Source organism: Halichoeres trimaculatus, unplaced genomic scaffold (genome assembly GCF_033239565.1).
Source record: "Halichoeres trimaculatus isolate MK-OKI-2021-1 unplaced genomic scaffold, fHalTri1.1 fHalTri1_scaffold_18, whole genome shotgun sequence".
NCBI lineage: Eukaryota > Metazoa > Chordata > Actinopteri > Labriformes > Labridae > Halichoeres > Halichoeres trimaculatus.
This window is the reverse complement of record NW_027437196.1, coordinates 17,328,063-17,336,563: the sequence shown is the minus strand read 5'-3', so window position 1 is coordinate 17,336,563 and position 8,501 is coordinate 17,328,063. Positions and strand designations below refer to the sequence as shown.

At 39.2% G+C, this 8,501-nt stretch overlaps 1 protein-coding gene across 1 annotated transcript in view; it reads left to right on the top strand.

The window, feature by feature from the left end:
• The window catches only part of cntnap2a (contactin associated protein 2a), a 533,013-nt gene that overhangs the window by 102,587 nt on the left and 421,925 nt on the right, over positions 1 to 8,501 (top strand). The window lies entirely within an intron of this gene.

Below are 8,501 nucleotides of genomic sequence, written 5' to 3'. Positions count from 1 at the left end.
GTGAGAAGTAAGTCGGGAAGACAAAAAAGAAGAGAGTGGGGGAGAGGAAGGAAGAAGGAGGTGAGAAGTAAGTTGGGAAGACAAAAAAAGAAGAGAGTGGGGGAGAGGAAGGAAGAAGGAGGTGAGAAGTAAGTTGGGAAGACAAAAAAAGAAGAGAGTGGGGGAGAGGAAGGAAGAAGGAGGTGAGAAGTAAGTTGGGAGCAACAAGGAAAGAAGAGAGAGGTTGAGAAGAAGGAAGAAGGACGTGAGAATTAAGTAGAAAAGGAAAAAGGAGAGCGAGGGGGAGAGGACGGCAGAAGGAGGTGAAAAGTAAGTAGAGAGGAACCAGGGAAGAGAGTGGGGGAGAGGAAGGAAGAAGGAATTGAAAAGTACGTAGGGAGGAACAAGGAAAAAAGAGAGGGGGAGAGAAAGGAAGAAGGAGAGGGAGGGAAAGGAAAGAAGATACAGAAGGTAAGAGGAGATTAAAGAAGATAAGGAGGGAGATATAAAGGAAGGAAGGAAAGAAGGACAAGTTAAAACAGTTTGGTTTAGTTTGACCCAGGAGGGTTAACTGATAATGTATTTTGATATTAAAGACTCCATGTTAATGCACTTCTTTTAAGTACCAGCTGAGTGATGAACTGGGCTGATGTACAGAATCTTTTATCATTCATCTAATGAGTTTCACAGTTTGTTGCCTGCTGTTAAAAATTAAAAGTGACAGACATTTCAGCAGACATTTGTGTTGTTTGTATAATTTAGTTGTTTTTAATACTTTATTTTAGACTTTTCATTCTTCTTCCTTCTGTTCTATAAGTGTTCAGTATGCTATATCTAAGATTTTTACTTACTAATATTCAATACGTCCCTCTGGAGCACGACCAGTCTCTATTTCAATTAAATAGTGGGAAAATGTCTATTTTCCCACTATTTTCCATTACAGTCCCCTACCGTCCCCATAGTGTTGGAAAAGTGAGACGCAATACGTGAAAAATTAGAAATGAGAAATCTTTTTATTTCAAGTGATAAATGAAAATCTAAAATTGAAAAAGATTTTTTGGACTTAAAACCATGGCTGTATCTTCATTAGAAAAGGTGGTCCCCAGCAGGCATGTCTACGTCCACTGTCCTCACCAGGCCAGATAAACGAGTATGTGTGTGTGTGTGTGTGTGTGTGTGTGTGTGTGTGTGTGTGTGTGTGTGTGTGTGTGTGTGTGTGTGTGTGTCAAGAGACGGGGGTTACTTTTCAAGTGAGTCTTTTCATTGCTGCCAGATATACTTTCTTTCTAAGAAAATGGAAAGGATGGTTGTAGGAAGTCAATAAGTATTTATTTTTTTACCTTTTCTGATGCTGATTCAGCATTTCATCATATTTTTATCCAACTTTCTTCTTCTTTTCCTTTGGTACATTTGGTACTTCTTCAAATTTTACCGATTTTCCCATTAAAATTTTAGAGTATTCAGCATCTTCAGGACATGGGTGCTATAACTTTTCTCCTCTCTAGCCCTCAGACTTATTGATATATTCATTTCTTTAAACGATTTTTCCCTTTGATATGAATAGGTAACTTAAGCTTTTCTGCCTTAAAAAAGAGACGTCACTGTTAAAGCAACACAAAGTTTGGGGGTTTTCCACAGAAATATCTGCTACTAGAGTGCGTGACATCGTCAGCAAGAGTGAAGGAGGCTGCTGGCGAAACATTACAACTCTTAAACAACTGTCATAAGTTCCATAATCTTCACTCTACAGACAAGAAAATACATCAAAACATTCTTTAGCTTTTCCTGCTTCCGACAAAGTGAGTTTCTTAGCAAAAGATTGCACCATCGAGACAAAAATTGCCCAAATGTCAGACAAAACCTCTTTTTCCCATAACTTGCTGCAATGTTATTTTTGACCCAAATCTTCTCAGCATGATGGCTCAGCACCATTCGTAGCCACATTTTTGGCTTACCGTCCTGTTCACCAGAGTCTTGAGATTCTTATAATGCAATAATATTTCTGACAGCTCTTTATGTTTTCGAATAGTGACGAGATTCAGACCCTACTTTTTGCTTGTTGATCATCTGTCTCACACAGAAGTCAAACAGCTGCAGGTGTCCAAAGCCAAACAAGCCGTGGAACCATGAAAACCTTTCATCTCACACAGCTGTTTATACTAAATAATTAAAACATTCAGGAACAAAGACACACATGTGTGCTCTCTCTGTCACTCTCGCACACAAGCAATTGACATGTACCCATATACTGATACTCCCATCACTACTTCACTTACTTAGTGTATTATAACTTCTTTAAAAAACTCTACTTGCTCCATTATTTATACAGCTTTTTCTACAACTAATTATACTCACACTACTTTTACTTCTGCTACTATTTTAACCTCTGTTTCTTCTATTTTTACAATTTCTTCTGCTTCTATTTTTCTCCATTTCCCATTCCCGCTCTTTTCACTGCTTTTAGCTTTTTAAATTTTGTTTACCCTCTTCAGCTTCAGCATTTCAACGTATTTGCTGGAAGGAAGTGCGATTCCTCTTTTTTAAATATAAATGAAAAGAGTATAAATTTAACTCCTTGATAAAGAATAAATGGTTAAAAACATTTTTGTGCAAGTTTCTTAGTTTTGGTGTTTTGGTGCGGTACATATTCAGGACACTTAAGGAAACAAGCGTAATACATACATTTCCCTTTCCCTAAGGGACTTCAAGTTTGCTATGTAGATTACAGTTCAGCATTTTCAATATGGCTTCTGCTGATGATGGCCTTAAAACTCTATTAGAAACAAAAGGTGATGTCACTGATACTATGTCCATATATCACACAGTTGGTGACTGGAATGTATCCTATTCAGTCTATTATAAATCATATCGTACCATAAAAAAAAGAAACCAAACAGAAGCTGTTGACACACTCTTTTTATTCAGGAGTTTAGAGTGTTAGTTTGGTCTTGTTAGAAATTATTTTATTAAAATAATCAAACATAATATCATCAAAAAACCCATGCCTTTACAGCCTGCTGTGTCCAAAGACAAGGCCGAGAACATCCATCATAGAGATGTACGCTGCTCTGGCTTTCATTTGGCCGACAGCTGATAATACACACTGTTACACTTCTCCCTTTGCCCCACTTCCAAATGTTCATCAATTCCAGGCTTAATTGAATTTTTGGCAAAAAAAAGTCTTTGGCAAAGGCAGGAACACACGCACAGACAGCGGAAAAATGCACACAGTGTGAGTGGCTTTCCCTGAGTGATAACCAGCCGCTCCCTGGGAACAATATTTACACCATGGGGATGATTGATGGAGCAGTGGTGTGCGGGGGCTGACCTATGTGACAGGTTATATATACATACCTATGGAGTGTGTTTGTGCTGTGCCGTGCTGTAATTCAAGAGGATAAATAAAAAAAAGAAAACAGGGAGTCTTTCCAAACAAGCATTTGCTACTATTCTCTTTTCTTTCAACACCAAATGAAAGCTGTGCTTTATTTTGATTTATGGATCCAACTGAAATTAATGTAAAGAAGAAAATAAAATAGAAAGCCATCCATCCACAGTGTCATTCTGTGAGATTTCACTCCAGCTGGGATTATGAAACCTGTCGAGCTCAAATATTCATTATCCAGCTTCTAAACAGAAAAAAGAAAACAGGCTTCAGTAACAGGTTGTACACTTCTTATCAGTCCCTCAGTAATTAGAGTGGTGGTGCTGGAGAAGCAAAGGCAGTAATTAACACGATTCCACTGAGGCAATTACTGAGACTACAGTATCCTAGTTTGCCTTTCTGAACCACACTGTAGAGTAAATTAAGACAAACCGTGCATCTTTCTTACTTCTTTTAGTATTAAAAGGTCTTACTGGCTTATGCTTCTTTATTTTTCTCACGCTCTTACACACTCTATACTTACTACCCTTCTGCCTCCTCTCGTTCTCGTTGACTCCACTCTCACCACAGACCTCATGGGATTGGCAGCTTTTATCAGGAAGGCCAAAGGTGATTGGCAGCTTTTATCACTTGGCCAAAGGCTATTAGCTGTTTGTGCTTTTGCAAATAAAGCGACGCTATTAAGAGGAGTGAACTCTGAGCTTATTCAAGTTGGGAAAAGTTAAGAATTAATGAGAGAAGCTGGCCTTATGATTGCTATACTTCCCTGCTGAATAACTATGGGTCAAAAAGGTCCTGGCTTCTGTCCTTATACTTATAAGACTGCTAAGAAGAGCAACATTTTGGCCCTTTTACTGTTCCATTTATACATAATACGCCATATGTAATGCTTTTCCTGTATCTTTACCCTCAAACTGCTTTTGCGTTGGTCCATCAAAGTGAATGATTGTAACCTTTTTGTCTTACATCTCCATAAAGAATAAATCTTAAGTGTTGCAGCATTGATGCTAAGATATAAGTGTTGCACATAACTGAAAGGCATTTGTTGCTCCTTCTGGTCATAGTGTGTTCCAGAAATAGAGATGGACTGAGTTTTTTGGATTTTTATCCGAGTTACGGATCAGGAACCAGGAATGAGCAAGCAAGGGGCAGGATTAACAGAGGAAACCTGCTCATCAAACAAATCTCGTTTATAAAACCTGGAGAAGGTTTTTGTTTTTGCTTGTGTTGCTGTGATTGTTAGGCTCATTTGTCTTCAAGTTTTTGTACATGAACTGGATTGTTCCTGGAGCCGGGCGCCTTCATGGCATAACAGCCTGTGCACAGTCTGTTCACAACATCCCAAAGTAAAGATTTCACAGAAGGCATGCAGTGTGATATGTTTGAACTGCACACCTGCCATGGCCTGCCCTCTTTTTATAGAACACAATGCAGCCTGATTGAGTTTTGAGCGTAGGGAGTTCGGCAGCGTTCAGGAACAATACCACAGTGGATTAGAGATGCATCACTTTTCCAGAGCAATTACTTTTTAATGTCTCTGGGTTTCAGAATGTGTCGGAATGTAGCATTTTATAGTCTGTTTTTCAAGGGCTGATAATTACATGATCAGTTCTTCGGTTATGCAATTGGAATACATTCATCAGACAAACTAAATGTGTTCCATACAGAATATTGTAAACTACAGCCAAGAGGAGCAGCATCACATATACAACACTGCTCATCATATGTGTGGAGTTGACTGTAGCGCCATTGTTAATTTTTCAACACATTGGTTTTGAGAAACTTTTGGTATGTGTTTGGTTTGGTGCCCCCTGTAGAAAACAGTAACATTTTCTTCTTTCTGTGTAGGTCTCGCTTCTTTTAAAGAATCAAACTAATCGAGGTTCAGGCAATAAGTTTTCACTGCAGAAATACAATATGGAGATACTCATTCTTGTCGGTAAAGATCTTGTTTGCTTTAGGGAGTTATAAGGAGGCATTATTGTGCATTGCAGCACATTTCGTCGCTGGCTAAAAACTGATAAGAGCTTTGGGGCTTGAGTCCACTCGGAGCAGTCTCTGCTCTAGCAGGGCCTGTGTCCACACTGTCAGAGTGCTTTTCATTGGCTCTTTAAGTTGTTTAGGAAAGTTGTCCCAGGAACTCTTACTTCCCTGTAGAGTAACTAATAAAACTTTTAATACTAAAAGCTGTGTATACCTAACCTTGCAGAGCAGATGGACCTGCCTGATTCAGTTTCTGAACTCCTGCAGGTCCATCTTGCCAGGCTCCAATGACCAACGATTTCACTCTGCTAAATTCTGACCGGCCCAATCAGGGAAGAGAGGCGGGACCTGTGGGAGCAGACGTGACGTCAGCAGACTTTCGTACTTGTCAGCGTTCCTATGATTCTTAAGTTAAATTTGTAAAAACGAAGCTGTCGTCTAACGCCTTTTTCACAGCTGTTTCTCGTGATTCAGTAGTTGTTCATCTATTGTTTCTTAGAAGCATCGGCTCACATAAGCTACGTCATACCGTGGCTTGATGTGGATTGGTCCGTGGTGAGTGTGTTAATCAGAACGGTCGTCCAGTCACCAGCTGCAGATTTTTTTTTTAAAGTCCTGCCTCTGAAAACAAATCGGAAGAGCTGCTACCCAGATGAACTTGTGAAATAATTCTGTGGCGGATATATGAAACTGTCCGTCTGGCGTGTCAGGTTAGTGTATACCTTGTTGGAGCCTGAAACATAACAATCCAAAATGTGTTGAAAACCCAAGATGTTATTACATTTTGGTTGTGGTTAAATTTGTTTAATTACATTTTGGGCTCAGCACTTTTGTTACATTATTGACCAGTTATTACATTTTAGGCTTTGTCACATTTTTGATTATTATTACATTGTTATGTTTCTGGTTGTTGTTATGATTTGGGCTCTAACATGCCTCATATTTGCTGTTTGTTTATTTTGATTGGTTAGTTAATGGGTGGAAATTGATGTTGAATTATGGCTGTTTTACAAAATGTCAGCAACAAACATCTGCTTATGGAGAAAGTTTTTGTGTTGTCAAATAGGCTCTGCCAGCACTTTAAAATGTCATGGGACATCTTTTTCCAAAGCTAACACAGCATACTAACACTATCACTCTTCTCCTTTAGCAGGTGGACTTCAGTTATATTCTCACTCTGTCACACAGAAACTCTTAACTGATGACAGCTTGAAAAGCAGATCATGTAATATATGTATACACAGATACACCAATGGGATGAAAATAGGTTCAGGAACCTGCCCTTTATTGTGTAGACCACATAGACCCTCTGAGTCACAGCTGACTCCAGTGATTGCATGTGTGCTCTTTTGTTCAAATCCATCCATTATTTGCAAATGACAAAGTTGATGACCTGACAGTCCAGCCTCTCCTCTCACTTCCTACCTTCAGTCTCGCTGCCCTTTCTCTTTCTCTGTCTTATTCATGGCAGCGTTCGTCCCAGTGAGGAGTCTTGATGACTCATGACTCCCCACTGGGTCACGCCCAGGCACCCTCCCACAGAGCGCTGTGTCAGGATCTGCTCCAGACTTTGAGTGTGTGCCAGACATTAATTTGATAATTTGCCTCATCTTAAACCTCAATCGCAAAGTTTCTCCTCAGTGAGCCTTCCGCTCTTGAGCCCCCACCTCCTCTACGTCCTCTTTCAGATTTGACATTCAGCCCTCAACATGGCTCTTATCTACCGCCATCTGACAGGCAGGCGGGCAACACCAATCAATACTGTTCCCATCTTGCTTAGATTGATTCATAGTTATGGGACTTTTTACATGGTGGGCCTTATCTTGTGATCTGTGAAAGGTAATGGTGTCTTGCAATGTGTCCACTGTGTTGCTACAGGCTTGGCAGGCTCTCAAACAATCAGTTATTTTCAAGGTGAGGCAGAGTGTGTGCACTGTACTTTTTGCCTTGTTTAGATTTGAGAACAAATACACAGTTGAACTGGTGTTGGTATTTTTCTGTGTGGTGTCACCTGTGTTTGGAGAAGTTCTGTAAACCTGTAATACTGCACATGGCAAGAAAAACTGTTGTTTATCACCACAGAGTGTCATTATCTATACCCTAATACTTGTACCCTTCAGAATCTTACCTTGTCTTCGAGGGGTTATTTGTAAACATCATGGATCTCTTGTGTGTTAGTATAAAGAAATATAGCTGTTTAAAGCTTGTTTGATGCTTTATACTGCTGTAATTTTGGGGCTTAATTCCATCTGGAGCAACATAAACAGAGAAAAGAAGCCTGAAGGAGCCAGAGAACAAGATAAGAAGAGTCGCCGGAGGTATGGATGGATAGATAACTTCTGATTAAAAAATAATGCACCCTTCTTTTCATTCTCCCTCACACAGGGTACACGCATGAACTTCTGCCCTGGCATACAAAATATGATTGTGATCAATGAGTGATGATGAAAGACCTTTTCTTAAATGTCATAAATTAGATTCAGCGCCGACATAAAAATGGGACAAATATTGAGGTTTAAATTTTCAGTAAACACTTTAAATGGATTGGAAATGGCCTTTAAGCACCAAAGCTGTTTCCAATATTGACGACTAAATTGTGACGAGGCGACGAGGTGAATGCTTTCACATTCAAGGGAAAGTTTAATGAGAAGAAAGAGGAGTTTTCATTCAACTTAATACCACCTTGCGCTTCAGTTTATTCACTGTTTAATGAATAACTACAAAGGAAATGTCCTTATTGACATAACCTTTTGATAAATACCAATGCTCTGTACTGACAAGTTATTTATTCAAATAGAAACAGTAGAAAATAAGAGAGAATTCATTCAAAAAAACAACACTCTTTTTTTGTAGAGCCCATCTGTATGGGACAATTTAATTTAACCAATTCTTCTGAAACAGTCACAGGACACAAGTATAGATAAAATTAATACATTTATTGAACAAAAACCAAAAAGCAAGATCAAGAAAATTACTCTAAGAATCCATAATCACTCACTGAGGAGGAAAAACAGCCACAAAGAAAAAGCACAGGAACTCAGAGGTGCGACGGTGTTTACTTAGGAGAGCCAATTTCTAGAGAGTGGTATTGTCTCAAACCAAACACTGCTGCTTCACACTTACCAGAAATGACAACCACATTTCACAGCTGTTC